The sequence below is a fragment of the Moschus berezovskii genome, chromosome 5 (genome assembly GCF_049115385.1).
Source record: "Moschus berezovskii isolate FMDL1 chromosome 5, NW_MosBer_1.0, whole genome shotgun sequence".
Classification (NCBI taxonomy): Eukaryota; Metazoa; Chordata; class Mammalia; order Artiodactyla; family Moschidae; genus Moschus; species Moschus berezovskii.
The window spans coordinates 2,418,643-2,443,771 of NC_142464.1; positions in this window are offsets into that span (position 1 = coordinate 2,418,643).

Below are 25,129 nucleotides of genomic sequence, written 5' to 3' on the forward strand. Positions count from 1 at the left end.
AGGTGCGTGGGTTTATCTCTGGGATTTCTATTTTGTTCCATTGATCTATATTTCTGTCTTTATGCCAGTACCATACTGTCTTGATGACTGTGGCTTTGTAGTAGAGCCTGAAGTCTGGCAGGTTAATTCCTCCAGTTCCATTTTTCTTCTTCAAGATTGCTTTGGCTATTCGAGGTTTTTTGTATTTCCATACAAACTGTGAGATTATTTGTTCTAGTTCTGTGAAAAATATCATTGGTAGCTTGATAGGGATTGCATTGAATGTATAAATTACTTTGGGTAGTATACTCATTTTCACAATATTTATTCTTCCAATCCGCGAACACGGTATATTTCTCCATCTATTAGTGTCCTCTTTGATTACTTTCACTAGTGTTTTATAGTTTTCTATGTACAAGTCTTTTGTTTCCTTAGGTAGATATATTCCTAAGTATTTAATTCTTTTCGTTGCAACAGTGAATGGAATAGTTTCCTTAATTTCTCTTTCTATTTTCTCATTATTAGTGTATAGGAATGCAAGGGATTTCTGTGTGTTGATTTTATATCCTGCAACTTTACTGTATTCATTGATTAGCTCTAGTAGTTTTCTGGTAGAGTCTTTAGGGTTTTCTGTGTAGAGGATCATGTCATCAGCGAACAGTGAAAGTTTTACTTCTTCTTTTCCAATTTGTATTCCTTTTATGTCTTTTTCTGCTCTGATTGCTGTAGCCAAAACTTCCAGCACTATGTTGAATAGTAGTGGTGAGAGTGGGCACCCTTGTCTTGTTCCTGACTTTAGGGGAAATGCTTTCAGTTTTTCACCATTGAGGATAATGTTTGCGGTGGGTTTGTCGTATATAGCTCTTATTATGTTGAGATATGTCCCTTCTATTCCCACTTTCTGGAGAGTTTTTATCATAAATGGATGTTGTACTTTGTCAAAGGCTTTCTCTGCATCTATTGAGATAATCATATGATTTTTATTTTTCAGTTTTTAATGTGGTGTATTACGTTGATTGATTTGCGGATATTGAAGAATCCTTGCATTCCTGGGATAAAGCCCACTTGGTCATGATGTATGATCTTCTTAATATGTTGTTGGATTCTGATTGCTAGAATTTTGTTAAGGATTTTTGCATCTATGTTCATCAGTGATATTGGCCTGTAGTTTTCTTTTTTTGTGGGATCTTTACCAGGTTTTGGGATTAGGGTGATAGTGGCCTCATAGAATGAGTTTGGAAGTTTTCCTTCCTCAGCAATTTTCTGAAAGAGTTTGAGTAGAATAGGTGTTAGCTCTTCACTAAATTTTTGGTAGAATTCAGCTGTGAAGCCGTCTGGACCTGGGCTTTTGTTTGCTGGAAGCTTTCCGATTACTTCCTCTATTTCCGTGCTTGTGATGGGTCTGTTCAGATTTTTTATTTCTTCCTGGTTCAGTTTTGGCAAGGTGTCCTTTTCTAGGAATTTGTCCATTTCTTCCAAGTTATTCATTTTATTGCCATATAATTGCTGATAGTATTCTCTAATAATCCTTTGTATTTCTGTGTTGTCAGTTGTGATTTCTCCCTTTTCATTTCTAATTTTATTGATTTGGTTCTTCTCCCTTTCTTTCTTGATGAGTCTGGCTAGTGGTTTGTCAATTTTATTTACCTTCTCAAAGAACCAGCTTTGGCTTTGTTGATTTTTGCTATGGTCTCTTTTGTTTCTTTTGCATTTATCTCTGCCCTAATTTTTATGATTTCTTTCCTTCTGCTAACCCTGGGGTTCTCCATTTCTTCCTTTTCTAGTTTCTTTAGATGTAGAGTTAGGTTATTTATCTGACTTTTTTCTTGTTTCTTGAGGTGTGCCTGTATTGCTATGAACTTCCCCCTTAGCACTGCTTTTACAGTGTCCCAGAGGTTTTGGGTTGTTGTGTTTTCATTTTCATTCATTTCTATGCATATTTTAATTTCTCTTTTGATTTCTTCTATGATTTGTTCATTATTCAGCAGTGTGTTGTTCAGCCTCCATATGTTGGCATTTTTAATAGTTTTTCTCGCCTAATTGAGATCTAATCTTACTGCATTGTGGTCAGAAAAGATGCTTGGAATGATTTCAATTTTTTTGAATTTACCAAGGCTAGATTTATGGCCCAGGATGTGATCTATCCTGGAAAAGGTTCCGTGTGCACTTGAGAAAAAGGTGAAATTCATTGTTTTGGGGTGAAATGTCCTATAGATATCTATTAGGTCTAACTGGTCTATTGTATCATTTAAAGTTTGTGTTTCCTTGTTAATTTTCTGTTTAGTTGATCTATCCATAGATGTAAGTGGGGTATTAAAGTCTCCCACTATTATTGTGTTATTGTTAATTTCCCCTTTCATAATTGTTAGTAATTGTTTTACATATTGCGGTGCTCTTATGTTGGGTGCATAAATATTTATAATTGTTATATCTTCTTCTTGGATTGATCCTTTGATCATTATGTAGTTTCCTTCTTTGTCTCTTTTCACAGCCTTTGTTTTAAAATCAATTTTATCTGATATGAGTATTGCTACTCCTGCTTTCTTTTGGTCTCTATTTGTGTGGAATATCTTTTTCCAGCCCTTCACTTTCAGTCTGTATGTGTCCCTCGATTTGAGGTGGGTCTCTTGTAGACAACATATATGGGGGTCTTGTTTTTGTATCCATTCAGCCAGCCTTTGTCTTTTGGTTGGGGCATTCAACCCATTTACGTTTAAGGTGATTATTGATAAGTATGATCCCATTGCCATTTTCATTATTGTTTGGGTTCAAGTTTATATACCCTTTCTGTGTTTCCAGTCTAGAGAAGATCCTTTAGTGTTTGTTGGAGAGCTGGTTTGGTGATGCTGAATCCTCTCAGCTTTTGCTTTCTGTAAAGCTTTTGATTTCTCCTTCATATTTGAATGAGATCCTTGCTGGGTATAGTAATCTGGGCTGTAGGGTATTTTCTTTCATCACTTTAAGTATGTCTTGCCATTCCCTCCTGGCCTGAAGAGTTTCTGTTGAAAGATCAGCTGTTATCCTTATGGGGATCCCCTTGTGTGTTATTTGTTGTTTTTCCCTTGCTGCTTTTAATATTTTTTCTTTGTGTTTGATCTTTGTTAATTTGATTAATATGTGCCTTGGGGTATTTCGCCTTGGGTTTATCCTGTTAGGGACTCTCTGTGTTTCTTGGACTTGGGTGATTATTTCCTTCCCCATTTTAGGGAAATTTTCAACTATTATCTCCTCGAGTATTCTCTCATGGTCTTTCTTTTTGTCTTCTTCTTCTGGGACTCCTATGGTTCGAATGTTGGGGCGTTTAATATTGTCCCATATGTCTCTAATATTGTCCTCATTTCTTTTAATTCGTTTTTCTTTTTCCGTCTCTGTTTCATTTATTTCTACAATTCTATCTTCTAGCTCGCTTATCCTGTCTTCTGCCTCCGTTATTCTACTGTTTGTGCCCTCGAGAGTGTTTCTGATCTCGTCTATTGTATTATTCATTGTATATTGACTCTTTTTTATTTCCTCTAATTCTTTATTGAACATTTCTTCCATCTTCTCCATCCTTTTCTCCAGTTTATTTATCTGTAACTCCATTTTGCTTTCCAGATTTTGAATCATTTTCACAATTAAAATTCGAAATTCTTTATCGGGTAGGTTCCCTATATCTTCCTCTTTTGTTTGTGTTGGTGGGCATTTATCCTGTTCCTTTACTTGTTGGGTATTTCTCTCCCTCTTCATCTTGCTTATATTGCTGTGTTCGGGTGGCCTTTCTGTCTTCTGACAGTCTATGGAGTTCTCTTTATTATGTAGTTACCTCGTTGTGTGTGGGGTTGGATGGGTGACTTGTCAAGGTTCCCTGGTTAGGGAAGCTTGAGTAGATGTTCTGGTGGGTGGAACTGGATTTCTTCTCTCTGGAGTGCAAGGAAGTGTCCAGTAATGAGTTTGAGATGTCCGTGGGTTTGGGGTGGCTTTGGGCAGCCTGTATATTGAAGTTCAGTGCTATTCTCCTGTGTTGCTGGATAGCTTGCGTAGTATGTCTTTCACTGAAACTTGTTGACCCTTGGGTGGTGCCTGGTTTCAGTGTATGTATGGAGGCCTTTGATGAGTACCTATCAATTAATGTTCTCTGGAACCGGAGATCTCTGGTGTTCTCAGGATTTGGCCTTAAGCCTCTGCCTCTGGTTTTCAGTCTTATTCTTGCAGGAGGCTCAAGGCTTCTCCCTCTTCTGTTTTCTGGTCTCCTCAGTGTCTAATTCCCGTCCTGACACCAGAATGCGGTGGTGGACACTTTTTTTTTTTCCCCAGGCTCTCCTATTCAGTCCTGCTGTAGGGAGGGAGGAACAACTAACAAATATCCCTGGCGTCTGTGGGGAGTGCTCGCGGTGTCTCCGCTACACTGGGAATGCTCCCGCTCGAGGCGTGTGTGCTTTCCCTGTTTATGCTGCTTAGGCTTTAGTTTGCTCTGCTGCAAGCTGTCCGCGGCTGGTGCTGGGTTGCATGCACTTCCCAGGTCTGAGCGGCTCAGGTTCAGGTCCTCGGGTACTCGACAAAGGCACAGACTTGGCTGGGCCTGCGTTTTGTGCCTTCCCCGGTCCTAGCAGCTCAGGTGACCAGGCGTTTGGCGAGCGCAGTCGCTGCGACTTATCGCCTTCCCGGTCCCCGCCGCTCGGTTTTCTGGGAGTACAACCGGCGCAGTTTCTCAGGCGGATATCGACCGGCCCGAACCCAAGAAGTCCTGGCCAGCAAGGAAGCCTGCCTGCAGCTTGGCAGGGGAAGCCTCTCTGGGGCCGCGGCTGCCCCCGCCCCGGCGCTGGCTGCCCTCCCCGCCCGCGTCGGCGGGGGCTGGGTGCTGGCACGCCCAAGCCCGGTTCTCCCTCTAAGCGCAGCCGCCGGCTCTCCCTCCAAGCGCGGGTGCCGGCTCTCCCTCCAAGCGCGGGCGCCGGCTCTCCCTCCAAACGCGGGTGCCGGCTCTCCCTCTAAGCGCCGCTGCCGGTTCTCCCTCCAAGCACGCAGCCGTTCTCCCTCTAAGCGCAGCCGCCGGGTCTCCCTCCAAGCGCGGGCGCCGGCTCTCCCTCTAAGCGCCGCCGCTGGCGCTGGTTCTCCCTCTAAGCGCTGCTGCCGGCGCCTCTCTGCCCAGCCCCCACCTGCAAGTGAGGGGCGCGGGCGTCTGAGCCGCTTCTCCGCTGAGAGTTTCCTCTGAGCACTTAGTCTGTGAGTTTTAATTATTTATGTCTTTTGTCTCCCAGTTATGCGGCCCTCTGAGGTTCCACTCGCCAGTGTTTCCAGGTGTTTGGAACCTTCTCTCTCTCTCTCTCTTTTTTTTTTTTTTAAGCCTCCCTTCCCGGGAGGGAGCTCCGTCCCTCCCTCTTTTGTCTCTCTTTTTATCTATTTCCTACCTCCTTTCGACGACTATGGGCTGCTTTTCTGAGTGCCTGATGTCCTCTGCCGGTATTCAGAAGTTTTTTTTGTGGGATCTACTCAGCGTTCAAATGTTCTTTTGTTGATTTTGTTGGGGGGAAAGTGGCCGTCCTGTCCTATTCCTCCGCCATCTTCCCGTCGACCCCTCTTTAATTTATTTATTTATTTTAATTGGAGGCTAATTACTTTACACTATTGTATTGATTTTCCCATACATTAACATGACTCTGCCCCGGGTGTACATATGTTCCCTATCTTGAACCCCCTTCCCACCTCCCTCCCCATCCCATCCCTCTGGTTCATCCCAGTACACCAGCCCCGAGCATCTTGTATCATGCATCGAACTTGGACTGGCGATTCGTTTCACATATGATAATATACATGTTTCAATGCCATTCTCCCAAACCATCCCACCCTCACCCTCTCCCACAGAGTCCAAAAGACTGTTCCATACATCCGTGTCTCTTTTGCTATCTCGTATATAGGGTTATCGTTATCATCTTTCTAAATTCCATATATATGCGTTAATATACTGTATTGGTGTTTTCCTTTCTGGCTTACTTCACTCTGCATAATAGGCTCCAGTTTCATCCACCTCATTAGGACTGATTCAAATGTATTCTTTTTAATTGCTGAATAATACTCCATTGTGTAAATGTACCACAGCTTTCTTATCCATTCGTCTGTAGATGGACATCTAGGTTGCTTCCATGTCCTGGCTATTATAAACAGTGCTGCGATGAACATTGGAGTACATGTGTCTCTTTCAATTCTGGTTTCCTCGGTGTGTATACCCAGGGGTGCGATTGCTGGGTCGTATGGCAGTTCTATTTCGAGTTTTTTATGGAATCGCCACACTGTTCTCCATAGTGGTTGTACTAGTTTGCATTCCCACCAACAGTGTAAGAGGGTTCCCTTCTCTCCACACCCTCTCCAGCATTTATTGCTTGTAGACGTTTGGATAGCAGCCATTCTGACTGGACTGAAATGGTACCTCATTGTGGTTTTGATTTGCATTTCTCTGATTATGAGTGATGTTGAGCATCTTTTCATGTGTTTGTTAGCCATCTGTATGTCTTCTTTGGAGAAACGTCTGTTTAGTTCTTTGGTCCATTTTTTGGAATTGAGCTGCAGGAGTTGCTTGTATATTTTTGAGATTAATCCTTTGTCAGTTGCTTCGTTTGCTGTTATTTTCTCCCATTCTGAAGGCTGTCTTTTCACCTTGCTTATAGTTTCCTTTGCTGTGCAGAACCTTTTAATTTTAATTAGGTCCCATTTGTTTATTTTTGCTTTTTTTCCAATATTCTGGGAGGTGGCTCATGGAGGATCCTGCTGTGATTTATGTCGGAGAGTGTTTTGCCTATGTTCTCCTCTAGGAGTTTTATAGTTTCTGGTGTTACATTTAGATCTTTAATCCATTTTGAGTTTATTTTTGTGTATGGTGTCAAGGAGTGTTCTAGTTTCATTCTTTTACAAGTGGTTGACCAGTTTTCCCAGCAGCACTTGTTAAAGAGATTGTCTTTTCTCCATTTTATATTCTTGCCTCCCTTGTCAAAGGTAAGGTGTCCCTAGGTGCATGGATTTATCTCTGGGCTTTCTATTTTGTTCCATTGATCTATATTTCTGTCTTTATGCCAGTACCATACTGTCTTGATGACTGTGGCTTTGTAGTAGAGCCTGAAGTCCGGCAGGTTGATTCCCCCAGTTCCATTCTTCTTTCTCAAGATTGATTTCACAAATAAAGACCAAAAGAAAGCAGGAATAGCAATACTCGTTTCAGATGATATAGACTTTAAGACAAAGGCTGTGAAAAGAGACAAAGAAAGACACTACATAATGATCACAGGATCAATCCAAGAAGAAGATATAACAATTATAATTATATATGCACCCAACATAGGAGCACCACAATATGTAAGACAGATACTAACAAGTATGAAAGGGGAAATTAACAATAACACAGTAATAGTGGGAGACTTTAATACCCCACTCACACCTATGGATAGATCAACTAAACAGAAAATTAACTGGGGGAATCAACCTGCCGGACTTCAGGCTCTACTACAAAGCCACAGTCATCAAGACAGTATGGTACTGGCATAAAGACAGAAATATAGATCAATGGAACAAAATAGAAAGCCCAGAGATAAATCCATGCACCTAGGGACACCTTACCTTTGACAAGGGAGGCAAGAATATAAAATGGAGAAAAGACAATCTCTTTAACAAGTGCTGCTGGGAAAACTGGTCAACCACTTGTAAAAGAATGAAACTAGAACACTCCTTGACACCATACACAAAAATAAACTCAAAATGGATTAAAGATCTAAATGTAACACCAGAAACTATAAAACTCCTAGAGGAGAACATAGGCAAAACACTCTCCGACATAAATCACAGCAGGATCCTCCATGAGCCACCTCCCAGAATATTGGAAAAAAAGCAAAAATAAACAAATGGGACCTAATTAAAATTAAAAGGTTCTGCACAGCAAAGGAAACTATAAGCAAGGTGAAAAGACAGCCTTCAGAATGGGAGAAAATAACAGCAAACGAAGCAACTGACAAAGGATTAATCTCAAAAATATACAAGCAACTCCTGCAGCTCAATTCCAAAAAATGGACCAAAGAACTAAACAGACGTTTCTCCAAAGAAGACATACAGATGGCTAACAAACACATGAAAAGATGCTCAACATCACTCATAATCAGAGAAATGCAAATCAAAACCACAATGAGGTACCATTTCAGTCCAGTCAGAATGGCTGCTATCCAAACGTCTACAAGCAATAAATGCTGGAGAGGGTGTGGAGAGAAGGGAACCCTCTTACACTGTTGGTGGGAATGCAAACTAGTACAACCACTATGGAGAACAGTGTGGCGATTCCATAAAAAACTCGAAATAGAACTGCCATACGACCCAGCAATCGCACCCCTGGGTATACACACCGAGGAAACCAGAATTGAAAGAGACACATGTACTCCAATGTTCATCGCAGCACTGTTTATAATAGCCAGGACATGGAAGCAACCTAGATGTCCATCTACAGACGAATGGATAAGAAAGCTGTGGTACATTTACACAATGGAGTATTATTCAGCAATTAAAAAGAATACATTTGAATCAGTCCTAATGAGGTGGATGAAACTGGAGCCTATTATGCAGAGTGAAGTAAGCCAGAAAGGAAAACACCAATACAGTATATTAACGCATATATATGGAATTTAGAAAGATGATAACGATAACCCTATATACGAGATAGCAAAAGAGACACGGATGTATGGAACAGTCTTTTGGACTCTGTGGGAGAGGGTGAGGGTGGGATGGTTTGGGAGAATGGCATTGAAACATGTATATTATCATATGTGAAACGAATCGCCAGTCCAAGTTCGATGCATGATACAAGATGCTCGGGGCTGGTGTACTGGGATGAACCAGAGGGATGGGATGGGGAGGGAGGTGGGAAGGGGGTTCAAGATAGGGAACATATGTACACCCGGGGCAGAGTCATGTTAATGTATGGGAAAATCAATACAATAGTGTAAAGTAATTAGCCTCCAATTAAAATAAATAAATAAATTAAAGAGGGGTCGACGGGAAGATGGCGGAGGAATAGGACAGGACGGCCACTTTCCCCCCAACAAAATCAACAAAAGAACATTTGAACGCTGAGTAGATCCCACAAAAAAAACTTCTGAATACCGGCAGAGGACATCAGGCACTCAGAAAAGCAGCCCATAGTCGTCGAAAGGAGGTAGGAAATAGATAAAAAGAGAGACAAAAGAGGGAGGGACGGAGCTCCCTCCCGGGAAGGGAGGCTTAAAAAAAAAAAAGAGAGAGAGAGAGAAGGTTCCAAACACCTGGAAACACTGGCGAGTGGAACCTCAGAGGGCCGCATAACTGGGAGACAAAAGACATAAATAATTAAAACTCACAGACTAAGTGCTCAGAGGAAACTCTCAGCGGAGAAGCGGCTCAGACGCCCGCGCCCCTCACTAGCAGGTGGGGGCTGGGCAGGGAGGCGCCGGCAGCAGCGCTTAGAGGGAGAACCAGCGCCAGCGGCGGCGCTTAGAGGGAGAGCCGGCGCCCGCGCTTGGAGGGAGACCCGGCGGCTGCGCTTAGAGGGAGAACGGCTGCGTGCTTGGAGGGAGAACCGGCAGCGGCGCTTAGAGGGAGAGCCGGCACCCGCGTTTGGAGGGAGAGCCGGCGCCCGCGCTTGGAGGGAGAGCCGGCACCCGCGCTTGGAGGGAGAGCCGGCGGCTGCGCTTAGAGGGAGAACCGGGCTTGGGCGCGCCAGCCCCCAGCCCCCGCCGACGCGGGCGGGGAGGGCAGCCAGCGCTGGGGCGGGGGCAGCCGCGGCCCCAGAGAGGCTTCCCCTGCCAAGCTGCAGGCAGGCTTCCTTGCTGGCCAGGACTTCTTGGGTTCGGGCCGGTCGATATCCGCCTGAGAAACTGCGCCGGTTGTACTCCCAGAAAACCGAGCGGCGGGGACCGGGAAGGCGATAAGTCGCAGCGACTGCGCTCGCCAAACGCCTGGTCACCTGAGCTGCTAGGACCGGGGAAGGCACAAAACGCAGGCCCAGCCAAGTCTGTGCCTTTGTCGAGTACCCGAGGACCTGAACCTGAGCCGCTCAGACCTGGGAAGTGCATGCAACCCAGCACCAGCCGCGGACAGCTTGCAGCAGAGCAAACTAAAGCCTAAGCAGCATAAACAGGGAAAGCACACACGCCTCGAGCGGGAGCATTCCCAGTGTAGCGGAGACACCGCGAGCACTCCCCACAGACGCCAGGGATATTTGTTAGTTGTTCCTCCCTCCCTACAGCAGGACTGAATAGGAGAGCCTGGGGAAAAAAAAAAAGTGTCCACCACCGCATTCTGGTGTCAGGACGGGAATTAGACACTGAGGAGACCAGAAAACAGAAGAGGGAGAAGCCTTGAGCCTCCTGCAAGAATAAGACTGAAAACCAGAGGCAGAGGCTTAAGGCCAAATCCTGAGAACACCAGAGATCTCCGGTTCCAGAGAACATTAATTGATAGGTACTCATCAAAGGCCTCCATACATACACTGAAACCAGGCACCACCCAAGGGTCAACAAGTTTCAGTGAAAGACATACTACGCAAGCTATCCAGCAACACAGGAGAATAGCACTGAACTTCAATATACAGGCTGCCCAAAGCCACCCCAAACCCACGGACATCTCAAACTCATTACTGGACACTTCCTTGCACTCCAGAGAGAAGAAATCCAGTTCCACCCACCAGAACATCTACTCAAGCTTCCCTAACCAGGGAACCTTGACAAGTCACCCATCCAACCCCACACACAACGAGGTAACTACATAATAAAGAGAATTCCATAGACTGTCAGAAGACAGAAAGGCCACCCGAACACAGCAATATAAGCAAGATGAAGAGGGAGAGAAATACCCAACAAGTAAAGGAACAGGATAAATGCCCACCAACACAAACAAAAGAGGAAGATATAGGGAACCTACCCGATAAAGAATTTCGAATTTTAATTGTGAAAATGATTCAAAATCTGGAAAGCAAAATGGAGTTACAGATAAATAAACTGGAGAAAAGGATGGAGAAGATGGAAGAAATGTTCAATAAAGAATTAGAGGAAATAAAAAAGAGTCAATATACAATGAATAATACAATAGACGAGATCAGAAACACTCTCGAGGGCACAAACAGTAGAATAACGGAGGCAGAAGACAGGATAAGCGAGCTAGAAGATAGAATTGTAGAAATAAATGAAACAGAGACGGAAAAAGAAAAACGAATTAAAAGAAATGAGGACAATATTAGAGACATATGGGACAATATTAAACGCCCCAACATTCGAACCATAGGAGTCCCAGAAGAAGAAGACAAAAAGAAAGACCATGAGAGAATACTCGAGGAGATAATAGTTGAAAATTTCCCTAAAATGGGGAAGGAAATAATCACCCAAGTCCAAGAAACACAGAGAGTCCCTAACAGGATAAACCCAAGGCGAAATACCCCAAGGCACATATTAATCAAATTAACAAAGATCAAACACAAAGAAAAAATATTAAAAGCAGCAAGGGAAAAACAACAAATAACACACAAGGGGATCCCCATAAGGATAACAGCTGATCTTTCAACAGAAACTCTTCAGGCCAGGAGGGAATGGCAAGACATACTTAAAGTGATGAAAGAAAATACCCTACAGCCCAGATTACTATACCCAGCAAGGATCTCATTCAAATATGAAGGAGAAATCAAAAGCTTTACAGAAAGCAAAAGCTGAGAGGATTCAGCATCACCAAACCAGCTCTCCAACAAACACTAAAGGATCTTCTCTAGACTGGAAACACAGAAAGGGTATATAAACTTGAACCCAAACAATAATGAAAATGGCAATGGGATCATACTTATCAATAATCACCTTAAACGTAAATGGGTTGAATGCCCCAACCAAAAGACAAAGGCTGGCTGAATGGATACAAAAACAAGACCCCCATATATGTTGTCTACAAGAGACCCACCTCAAATCGAGGGACACATACAGACTGAAAGTGAAGGGCTGGAAAAAGATATTCCACACAAATAGAGACCAAAAGAAAGCAGGAGTAGCAATACTCATATCAGATAAAATTGATTTTAAAACAAAGGCTGTGAAAAGAGACAAAGAAGGAAACTACATAATGATCAAAGGATCAATCCAAGAAGAAGATATAACAATTATAAATATTTATGCACCCAACATAAGAGCACCGCAATATGTAAAACAATTACTAACAATTATGAAAGGGGAAATTAACAATAACACAATAATAGTGGGAGACTTTAATACCCCACTTACATCTATGGATAGATCAACTAAACAGAAAATTAACAAGGAAACACAAACTTTAAATGATACAATAGACCAGTTAGACCTAATAGATATCTATAGGACATTTCACCCCAAAACAATGAATTTCACCTTTTTCTCAAGTGCACACGGAACCTTTTCCAGGATAGATCACATCCTGGGCCATAAATCTAGCCTTGGTAAATTCAAAAAAATTGAAATCATTCCAAGCATCTTTTCTGACCACAATGCAGTAAGATTAGATCTCAATTAGGCGAGAAAAACTATTAAAAATGCCAACATATGGAGGCTGAACAACACACTGCTGAATAATGAACAAATCATAGAAGAAATCAAAAGAGAAATTAAAATATGCATAGAAATGAATGAAAATGAAAACACAACAACCCAAAACCTCTGGGACACTGTAAAAGCAGTGCTAAGGGGGAAGTTCATAGCAATACAGGCACACCTCAAGAAACAAGAAAAAAGTCAGATAAATAACCTAACTCTACATCTAAAGAAACTAGAAAAGGAAGAAATGGAGAACCCCAGGGTTAGCAGAAGGAAAGAAATCATAAAAATTAGGGCAGAGATAAATGCAAAAGAAACAAAAGAGACCATAGCAAAAATCAACAAAGCCAAAGCTGGTTCTTTGAGAAGGTAAATAAAATTGACAAACCACTAGCCAGACTCATCAAGAAAGAAAGGGAGAAGAACCAAATCAATAAAATTAGAAATGAAAAGGGAGAAATCACAACTGACAACACAGAAATACAAAGGATTATTAGAGAATACTATCAGCAATTATATGGCAATAAAATGAATAACTTGGAAGAAATGGACAAATTCCTAGAAAAGGACACCTTGCCAAAACTGAACCAGGAAGAAATAAAAAATCTGAACAGACCCATCACAAGCACGGAAATAGAGGAAGTAATCGGAAAGCTTCCAGCAAACAAAAGCCCAGGTCCAGACGGCTTCACAGCTGAATTCTACCAAAAATTTAGTGAAGAGCTAACACCTATTCTACTCAAACTCTTTCAGAAAATTGCTGAGGAAGGAAAACTTCCAAACTCATTCTATGAGGCCACTATCACCCTAATCCCAAAACCTGGTAAAGATCCCACAAAAAAAGAAAACTACAGGCCAATATCACTGATGAACATAGATGCAAAAATCCTTAACAAAATTCTAGCAATCAGAATCCAACAACATATTAAGAAGATCATACATCATGACCAAGTGGGCTTTATCCCAGGAATGCAAGGATTCTTCAATATCCGCAAATCAATCAGCGTAATACACCACATTAACAAACTGAAAAATAAAAATCATATGATTATCTCAATAGATGCAGAGAAAGCCTTTGACAAAGTACAACATCCATTTATGATAAAAACTCTCCAGAAAGTGGGAATAGAAGGGACATATCTCAACATAATAAGAGCTATATACGACAAACCCACCGCAAACATTATCCTCAATGGTGAAAAACTGAAAGCATTTCCCCTAAAGTCAGGAACAAGACAAGGGTGCCCACTCTCACCACTACTATTCAACATAGTGCTGGAAGTTTTGGCTACAGCAATCAGAGCAGAAAAAGACATAAAAGGAATACAAATTGGAAAAGAAGAAGTAAAACTTTCACTGTTCGCTGATGACATGATCCTCTACACAGAAAACCCTAAAGACTCTACCAGAAAACTACTAGAGCTAATCAATGAATACAGTAAAGTTGCAGGATATAAAATCAACACACAGAAATCCCTTGCATTCCTATACACTAATAATGAGAAAATAGAAAGAGAAATTAAGGAAACTATTCCATTCACTGTTGCAACGAAAAGAATTAAATACTTAGGAATATATCTACCTAAGGAAACAAAAGACTTGTACATAGAAAACTATAAAACACTAGTGAAAGTAATCAAAGAGGACACTAATAGATGGAGAAATATACCGTGTTCGCGGATTGGAAGAATAAATATTGTGAAAATGAGTATACTACCCAAAGTAATTTATACATTCAATGCAATCCCTATCAAGCTACCAATGATATTTTTCACAGAACTAGAACAAATAATCTCACAGTTTGTATGGAAATACAAAAAACCTCGAATAGCCAAAGCAATCTTGAAGAAGAAAAATGGAACTGGAGGAATTAACCTGCCAGACTTCAGGCTCTACTACAAAGCCACAGTCATCAAGACAGTATGGTACTGGCATAAAGACAGAAATATAGATCAATGGAACAAAATAGAAATCCCAGAGATAAACCCACGCACCTATGGACACCTTATCTTTGACAAAGGAGGCAAGAATATAAAATGGACAAAAGACAGTCTCTTTAACAAGTGGTGCTGGGAAAACTGGTCAGCCACTTGTAAAAGAATGAAATTAGAACACTTCCTAACACCATACACCAAAATAAACTCAAAATGGATTAGAGAGCTAAATGTAAGACCAGATACTATAGAACTCCTAGAGGAGAACGTAGGCAAAACACTCTCTGACATAAATCACAGCAGGATCCTCCAAGACCCACCTCCCAGAATATTGGAAATAAAAGCAAAAATAAACAAATGGGACCTAATTAAAATCAAAAGCTTCTGCACAGCAAAAGAAACTCTAAGCAAGGTGAAAAGACAGCCTTCAGAATGGGAGAAAATAATAGCAAATGAAGCAACTGATAAAGGATTAATCTCCAAAATATACAAGCAGCTCCTGCAGCTCAATTCCAGAAAACTAAGTGACCCAATCAAAAAATGGGCCAAAGAACTAAACAGACATTTCTCCAAAGAAGACATAAAGATGGCTAACAAACACATGAAAAAATGCTCAACATCCCTCATAATCAGAGAAATGCAAATCAAAACCACAATGAGATACCATTTCACACCAGTCAGAATGGCTGCTATCCAAAAGTCTACATGCAATAAATGCTGGAGAGGGTGTGGAGAGAAAGGAACCCTCTTACACTGTTGGTGGGAATACAAACTAGTACAGCCACTATGGAGAACAGTGTGGAGATTCCTCAAAAAACTGGAAATAGAACTGCCATATGATCCAGCAATCGCACTCCTGGGCATACACACCGAGGAAACCAGAATTGAAAGAGACACATGTACTCCAATGTTCATTGCAGCACTGTTTATAATAGCCAGGACATGGAAGCAACCTAGATGTCCATCTGCAGATGAATGGATAAGAAAGCTTTGGTACATATACACAATGGAGTATTTTTCAGCCATCAAGAAGAATGCATTTGAATCAGTTTTAATGAGGTGGATGAAATTGGAGCCAATTATACAGAGTGAAGTAAGCCAGAAAGAAAAACACCAATACAGTATACTGATGCATATATATGGAATTTAGAAAGATGGAAACCTGAAACCTGTGTACGAGACTGCAAAAGAGACATAGACATATAGAACAGTCTTTGGGACTCTGTGGGAGAGGGTGAGGGTGGGATGGTTTGGGAGAATGGCATTGAAACGTGTATATTATCATATGTGAAACGAATCGCCAGTCCAAGTTCGATGCATGATACAAGATGCTCGGGGCTGGTGTACTGGGATGAACCAGAGGGATGGGATGGGGAGGGAGGTGGGAAGGGGGTTCAAGATGGGGAACATATGTACACGCGGGGCAGAGTCACGTTAATGTATGGGAAAATCAATACAATAGTGTAAAGTAATTAGCCTCCAATTAAAATAAATAAATAAATTAAAATGTTTTAAATAATTTTTAAATGCTTCCGTTTTAAATTTTCTTTTATTGTTTTTATTTTTTCCTCTTTTGTCCCTAATTGTCAGGCTGATACGGAAAATAGATCTATTTCTTGGATAAAATCAGTATTAAGATGATTTTTGACCTTTATATTCAAAAATATATTATTACAGAGAAAACTGGTTATACACTTTTTCCTGCTGATTTATGTACTTTGAAAATATTATTTTGTTTGATCCAAGACAGTATAATGCAGAAATAAAGGTTAACACTATGTCTACTCAAAAAAAATGAACAGATCTGGTAGCCATGGGTCAACATCCCACATAGTGATTGCCCCTCTTTTCATGAGGCGTGCATTCTCCAGCTGGCCTATTTCACTCTTTTAGATTACTGCCTGGACTTGATGGGAATTTGAGTTTGTGTGCCATGTCCCTTGTTTTACTCTGTCACGACACGGCCACAGCTAATGACTGAAGTTGAATCTTGGCTCTCTCAAAGAGAGAGAGCTGTGTCCAGGCATTTCTGGATAATTTCTGAGTATCCCGACTATTCTGTATCTTCAGAAAAAGCAGAAGTGAAAAGTGGAGGGCAAGAAACTCCTGATGACATTGTTTGAGTCTCTGGATCAAGCTGGATCTGAAGCCGGGAGCTGCTTGCACTTTCCAGTTCCATGAACCATTATGTTTCCTTTATGAGCAAGTTCATTTAAGCTAGATTTCTGCCACTTAAGCCAAAAATTAGTACCTCCAAATATCAGACCAGACAAACTGCAGAGTGAATGTGGTCCCTCATATTACCGACAGGACGGAGATGTGGCTGCACTTGGAGGTGACACATAAACAGGGGTGGGAAAAGCCACTTTCTCCAAAACTAATACTGGAGGGTTAACTTAGAAAGGGAAAAGGTTGTCTGGGAATTGGCAACGCTGAGACATTGCTTGGGCAAGTAGTGAGCCAGTAGTGAGCCACGGTAACGGTATAATCTGAGATGCAGTGGGATTGCCTGGGAGAAGAGGAGATGATGGCAAAGAACTTGCAGTCATGATGAGGAGCCTTGTCCTTCACCAGGGTCATGTGCCTGTCATCCTCCTAATTGGCACCTCAATTTAGGAGCCAGGAACACTGCTTTTACATGCTAGTACCTTTAGGAAACTATCACACAGGCTGGTGCTGTCCATTCCCACCATCCTGAGAGATGGAAAGTTTTGGAAAAGAGGAAGTGAGAGTATTATGGATTATGGGGAATTTCCTGGAGAGGTGAGGGTTGAAGTGGACACTTAAATGATGGTTCCTGGAAACAGAAAGTCTTCAAGGGGCCTTCTGGACCGTATCTGCCACAGTCCAGCTCTCATCCTGACCTCTGCAGGCAAACTTCTCCCTCTACCGTGTTGCCTGTGGGGTATCGGTGTGATGTGCCCTACTCCTCAGTGGGGTCCAGAAATAGTCATCTGCTCAGAAGCCATCTGATGCCCCCAGAAGGCCATCCTACCCTTTAGCTAAGGCTTCCTGGGGACAGGGACCTCCCAGGTGAAGGTCTGTCCTCCCAAGCAGCCGCAGCCAGCTTCCCCAGCTCAGTCCAGCCAGCCTTTTCCAAGTCCTATCTGAGTCAATCCAGCTTGCCCTGCTTTGCACTAGGCTAGGAACCAAGATGACCTCTGATCTTGGGCATCGTTGTATGAAACCAAGACTCCAGTTGGAGGTTCTCTGCCCCTGGAATACCTGATTAAACTTGGTGCAACCTGAATGCCACAGCCTTGCAGAAATCCAGACTCCACACCCGAGATTTCCCTCTATTCCTTTGGCCCGTTTTCTCCCTCTCCAACTGCCCTCCCCAATCGGGAGTCCCACACAGGTCCAGCAGCAGGTCCTGTCGTACTGAATGTCCTCCTTGGCAAACCAGTTGCTCTCCCAGCTCAAGAAAGAAGGCAGGGCCAGTGCCTCCTTGGAAGGAGGAAGGCATAAAGTAAGAGACAGCTGGAGAACCTGGAAACGCTGCCCCTTCTACTCCAAGAGTTGCAGAAGAGTAGAAGGCGGGACCTCAGGGTGAACATCTATTTCTGTTTTATTGACTATGTCAAAGCCTTTGACTGTGTGGATCACAATAAACTGTGGAAAATTCTGAAAGAGATGGGAATACCAGACCACCTGACCTGCCTCTTGAGAAACCTGTATGCAGGTCAGGAAGCAACAGTTAGAACTGGACATGGAACAACAGACTGGTTCCAAATAGGAAAAGGAGTACGTCAAGGCTGTATATTGTCACCCTGCTTATTTAACTTCTATGCAGAGTACATCATGAGAAACGCTGGGATGGAGGAAGCACAAGCTGGAATCAAGATTGCTGGGAGAAATATCAATAACCTCAGATATGCAGATGACACCACCTTTATGGCAGAAAGTGAAGAGGCACTAAAAAGCCTCTTGATGAAAGTGAAAGAGGGGAGTGAAAAAGTTGACTTGAAGCTCAACATTCAGAAAACAAAGATCATGGCATCTGGTCCCATCACTTCGTGGGAAATAGATGAGAAAACGGTGGAAACAGTGTCAGACTTTATTATTTTGGGCTCCAAAATCACTGCAGATGCTGATTGCAGCCATGAAACTAAAAGATGCTTACTCCTTGGAAGGAAAGTTATGACAAACCTAGACAGCATATTAAAAAGCAGAGACATTACTTTGCCAACCAAGGTCTGTCTAGTCAAGGCTATGGTTTTTCCAGTGGTCATGTATGGATGTGAGAGTTGGGCTGTGAAGAAAGCTGATCGCCGAAGAATTGATGCTTTTGAACTGTGGTGTTGGAGAAGACCCTTGAGAGTCCCTTGGACTGCAAGGAGATCCAACCAGTCCATCCCAAAGACCAATCCTGGGTGTGCATTGGAAGGACTGATGCTGAAACTGAAACTCCAATACTTTGGCCACCTCATGCAAAGAGTTGACTCATTGGAAAAGACCCTGATGGTAGGAGGGATTGGGGGCAGGAGGAGAAGGGGATGACAGAGGATGAGATGGCTGGATGGCATCACCGACTCGATGGACATGAGTGAGTGAACTCCGGGAGTTGGTGATGGACAGGGAGGCCTGGTGTGCTGCAGTTCACGGGGTCACAAAGAGTCGGACAAGACTGAGCGACTGAACTGAACTGGGTGAACAAGTGGAGAGCAGTTTGTCATACAATTCTCCCTTCAGACCAGAGGTTGGGGGGAAACTTGAATTCAGAGAAGCTTGTGTGCAGCCTTAGTCATTGTGGTGCATCCATGCAATGGGACACACCACCCAGCAAACCACTGATAGATTCAGTATGAATGGATTTCACAGACATGGTTTGGAGCAAAACAGTCAGACTCATGAGGGTAAATACTTTTTCCCATTTATGTGAAATCAAGAACAGTCAAAACCATCGTAGAAGAACTTCCCTGATGATTCAGTGGTTAAGACTTCACCTTCCAAGGCAGGGGGTGCAGGTCTGATCCCTGGTAGGGGGACCTAAGATCCCACATGTCTTGAGGCTAGAAAACCAAAACAGAGACAATGTTGTAACAAATTCAACAAAGACTTTTAAAAAATGATCCACTTCCAAAAAGTCTTAAAAGAAAAAAAAACAGTCATAGATATCAAATAGTGGTTACTTTTAGGGGATTCACTGCAAAAAAAAAAAAAAAAAGAAAGAAAGAAATGTGAGGGAGGGAAGTCCCTGGTGGTCCAGTGGTTAGGACTCTGCACTTCCACTCCCAGTGGCCAGCGTTCAATCCCTGTTCAAGGAATTAAGATTCCACAAGCCTTTTGGCAAGGCGAAAAAAGAGAGTGAACAAGAGAGAAACTTCTGAGGAGCTGACAATGTTCTTTATCTGGGTCTGGGTGATGACTACACACACATATCCATGTGCCAAAATTCATCAAGCCGTAAGAGGCACACACTTAGCTCTATGCAAGCCACACCTCAATAATTCCTTTTAAGTTTTTTATTTCGTTTTTTGGCTGTGCCGGTTCTTTGTCACTGCTTGGACTTTTCTCTAGCTGTGATGAGCAGGGGCCACTCTCTCGTTGCAGAGCACGGGCTTCTCATTTCAGTGGCCTCTCTTGTTTTGGAGCACAGGCTGCAGAACGCATGGACTTCAGTGGTTGTTGTTCCCAGGCCCTGGAGCACAGGCTCAGGAGTTAGGGTGCAGAGGCTTAGCGGCTCTGCAGCATGTGGGAACTTCCCGAACCAGGGACCGAAGCTGTGTCTCCTGTATTGGCAGGCAGATTCCCCACCACTGAGCCACCAGGGAAGCCCTTCAATAATTTTTTTAATAGGGAGCTGGGGGAACGGTAAAGCAGAGATAGCAGTTCTGTACTATGCTCTTGGGAACTGCGTATCTACCAGGCGAAGGGCAGCTGGTATTGCAGAGGGAGCTGACGTCACCAAACTGTCTGGCTCTACTCTAGGTGTAGCATATTCTAAACTGTAATCTACATGGCATTTTTAAATGGGAAACAGGGAATGGGGAGGAGATGGGGAAATGCTCCTGGCTGTAGAGGGGCATGACCCTCTTAAGGACTAACCCAGGCTACCAAATCCACACACATGCAAATGCAGGACACATTGCTCTAGGAGTGAACAGGGGGAAGGGAGCACTGTTGGAAAACAGACTGCCACATTTTACTCCCTGTCAGGATATTTAGGGATATTTTCCTATTTCTGTCCCCTCTTCCCTTCCCTGAGGGCTCCTGCAGCCCTTGCAGGGGAGAGTTGATGCAGGGCAGAGAGCAAAACTGGAGGTCTCTGGCTTGTGTTCTAAAAGCCGACGCCCTCTGCACAAAGAACAAAAGAAGATTCAAAGTGCATTTCCTTCATGTCTTCACCAGAATTATTAAAGAGGGAGGATTTCTTCCAGGACAAAAAAAAAAAGAGTTCTGCTGAGAGTCCAGGGTTAGTAGGTGCAAACTATTACCTTTAGAATAGATAAACAGGGACTTCCCTGGTGGTCCAGTGGTTAAGATTTCCACTGCAGGGAGCGAGTGTTCTGTCCCCAGTCGGGGAACTAAGATCCCACATGCCCTGTGGCACAGCCAAAAAGAATAGAATGGATAAACAACAAGGTCCTACTGGATAGCACAGGGAACTGTATCCAATCTCCTGGAATAAACCTTAAAGGAAAAGGGTATTTTTTAAATGTATGCATGTGTATAACAGAGTCACTTTGCTGTTCAGCAGAAATTAACACAATATTGTAAATCAACTGCACCTCAATTAAAAAAAAAGAAAGAAAGAGAATGAAACACTCATTTAGAAGGAAAAAAAAAAAAAGGTGGGGTTGGAATTCCCTGCTGACCCGGTGGTTAGGATTCTGGACCTTCATTGCTAGGGCCCCGGGTTTGACCTGATCAAGGAACTAGGATCCTGCATTTCGGCATGGCCAAGAAAAGAAAGAGAGGGAGTCTTGGTTTGGGCTGGAGGGAGGCAGGTGCAACCTCGCATCCCAGCACCATTGCCGGGAAGCAGGTGTCAAGACAGATAAACAAGAGCATTGCTCAGCACCCGGCTTTACGAAGGTTAGGTCATAACCTGCTGCAGAAGCTGCCCGACAGCACGCTCTGAGGGGAAATGAAGCCCACAACAGGATGTACAGACATTTTCTAATTTTCCCTGTCATGTCTTCTTAGACACACCCGTCATTTAAAAGTGGACATTTAATTTCAAAATACATGGGGTTTTTTAAGTATCGTTGATATTAATTTTCCATTTTGACATTAATTTCTCATTTAAGCACTTTCTTCTCTGCAATCAGCCTCTGTGTTTCTTCAGTCTTTCATCTTTATTGAGGCTTTCAAAGGCTAAGTCAAAGATCTCTCTTGGTAAACATCACACTGTACTTGAAAACATGTGGGTTATTTTCAAATATCTTTTGATATTGATTTCTAACATAATTCTTCAGTGATAAGAGGACAGACTCCATGGTTTCTGTACCTGCAGACCATGAAATTTTTGCACCTTGTTTTATGTCCCTGTATATGTTCCAGTGTCTCCTGGCTTATAGACTACGGGGACTTGACTAGAATTTGTATTCTGATATTGTGTGAAAATTGTATAAATCTTAACTATGTGAATTGGTTCATAGTGCTTCTCAGGTCTACCATATCCTTCTACCTTTCTATCTTTTCATCCTATTAATTTTTGAGAGTTTGACATTGAAACTCCAACTTAAAAAGAAATCTTAATTTATCTACTTAAAAAATAATTGTAATATATAGTGGAACTATGCGTAACCTTGTTCTGTATTTTCCAAGACTGCTGTAAATGCGTTATCAAAGTTTCATAATTTAAACTTAAAAATAAATACAGAAACTGTAATGTATAGTGGAATTATATGTAACCTTGCTCTGTGTTTTCCAAGCCTCCTGTAAATGTGTTATCATACTTTCATAATTTATAAAGGAAAAAAGAGAAGACCACAACAAGATGAGACACTCTGGGCCTCAGAGAAGCAGACCCCTCAGTTGCTTATCTCAGGAAGAACTTGAATGACCCGGATTCTCACCTCTTCCCATGCACTGAACGTCACTGACACCTTTCACCTGAGACAGCTGTGCTCCGTGACTAGTGGTGCCCTTTCACCAAGGTGTTTGCTTGACTGCTCGTAACCCTCAGCCGATAGTCGCACACACCCTGGCTCCCCCCACACACTTCCTTAGAGCAACTCTGCAGAGCGACTGAGAGGCTGGCTCCCGGGCTGCAGTCCTCAGCCAGTCCCTGAAGGAAACCTGAAGCCACAGCTCACACACTGTGTCTTTTTCTTTAGGCCGACACAGGGGAGACCCCAAAGAAGAAGGGCTGTGAAGAACATTCAGACAGAAGGCCCAAGTCCTGGAGAAGGTCTCTGTGTCCTCAAGCGAACCCCAGACTATCGGAACACCACCACACCCCCCAGTCCACACTAACCCCAGGGAGGAAGGCTCAGCAGTAACTGGTGGTGACAGGTCACCAAATGGGGGCCCCAATGCCTGGAACACCCCCCAGAAAGGTGACATCAAAGCTTCTCACCAGGCCAGCAACAGGGCAGGATAAAAATACATTTCAGACCAGGTTATAGTGGTAAAGTTCTCTTTCCTATAAACCTGAGTCTATAACTTAGATTCCAGCCATAGCTCTAGGTGCTTCTGCATTACTTGGATCCATTTTAATGATCTGAATGTTTTCTGTGTTTGCGTTTTACTTGCATCATTTCCCCTCATTCTTGTTACCCTGTGTCTCCAGCATGGAGACCTACAAGGGAGGAGTCCACTGGAGGTGCTCCCACCCTGGCTTCCCTGAGACTTTTGTCTGCCCACAGATGCCCTTGCCCCTTCATCCTGAGGGTGGACCACAGTTGGATAGCTAGCTGTCTCCCTCCTGGGCTCACAGAGCAGCCTGAGGCTCCTGGCTGCATAACTGACAGGGTGCTTCCCCCACCTCCTTTCTTGCCTTACTACAAAGCAGAGTCCCTGCCAGGACCACCATCCCACCCTCACCCCCCAGGGGAGAGGAGGGGGAAGGGAAGGGCCCAAGCTCAGAAAACCCCCCACTGCCTAGCCAGCCCTGGCCTCGCTCGTTCTTGTCTGCTTATATCTCACAATGGCTGGGGAACTGTCCTCCCAATCCTGCCTGGGAGCCTGAAATAGAAATTCTGAGTCATGAGCATGCCTCCACTTCCCCTTTTCTAGCTGGAGTCCTCCTCAGTTCTTCCTAAGAAGCCTCCATTCTCAAACCCACTTGTGACCCACAACCCTGTCACAGCCCAGCTCCAAGAAGCAAGGGGTGGGGCAGTGGGAAATGAAAAGGAAAATCACACTCAGTGACCATCTTGTTCTGTGTCAGGTACCTTACAGTTCAGTTCAGTTGCTCAGTCATGTCCGACTCTTTGCGACCTCATGGACTGCAACACACCAGGCCTCCCTGTCCATCAGCAGCTCCCGAAGTTTACTCAAACTCATGTCCATCGAGTTGGTGAGGTCATCTAACCATCTCATCCTCTGTCGTCGCCTTCTCCTCCCACCTTCAATCTTTCCCAGCATCAAGGTCTTTTCCAATGAGTCATTTCTTTGCATCAGGTGGCCAAAGTATTGGAGTTCCAGCTTCAGCATCAGTTCCTCCAATGAATATTCAGGACTGATTTCCTTTACGATTGACTGCTTTGATTTCCTTGCAGCCCAAGAGACTCTCAAGAGTCTTCTCCAACACCACAGTTCAAAATCATCAATTCTTCTGACGCCCAGCATCCTTTATGTCTCTTAATCCTAATATCTACCCTGCAGGGCAGGGATTTTAGCCATAGGGCATACGAGAAAACCATGGAGAATTCAGAATTCAAGCAACTTGCTCCAACACACCCAGCTAGTCAGTGACCAAGCCAAAATTCAAATCTGTGTCTGTCTGATGCCAAGGTTCCCAGAGGGACCGATCAATGCCTGTCTCTATGGGCCATAGTCATAGCATCTACACGCCCAGCTCAATGTCCACGCCTACTAGCTGAGGAAGGTCCTGTGCCCCCACTTTTTCTCCATCTCCAAGGCCACAGCAGAGAAATCTTTCTGGCCCAGCTCATGCTTTTAATCCAGGCCCCACGACCACTGGCTGGCCCTCTACAGCAAGCCGCTGCCTCCCTGCCCCAGGGCCCACCCCCAGCAAGATGGGAATGCTGGGGAAGTCATCCTGAAGAGCCCTTGATCAATGATAGACCCACGCTGGTGGGCAAATCATTCAGCTTCTCCCTCCACACCATGTGCCAGGGTCCTCAAAGAGGACTTTGAGTCCAAAGTGCCCCATTATGATGGTTTGCTGTTGTTTAGTTGCTCAGTCATGTCCAACTCTGTGTGATCCCGTGGATGGTAGCCCGCCAGGCTCCTCTGTCCATGGGATTCTTCAGGCAAGAACACTGGAGTGGGTTGCCATTTCCTTCTCCAGGGGATCTTCCCAACTCAGGGATCGAACCTACAGTCTCTTGCCTTGGCAGGCAGATTCTTTACCGCTGAGCTACCAGGGAAGCCCATTTACAATAGCAATCTGCTCAGTAAAGAAACCTGCAGGGGCATTCTTACTTTTTATGCTCCATTTCTTTGTGTGCCTCCTGGAAATTCCTGGAATCATCTCCCAGGGAAGCTGTTGTTGCTCAGTAGCCAAGTCACATCCAACTCTTCCAAACCTCATGGACTGCAGCACGCCAGGCTCAA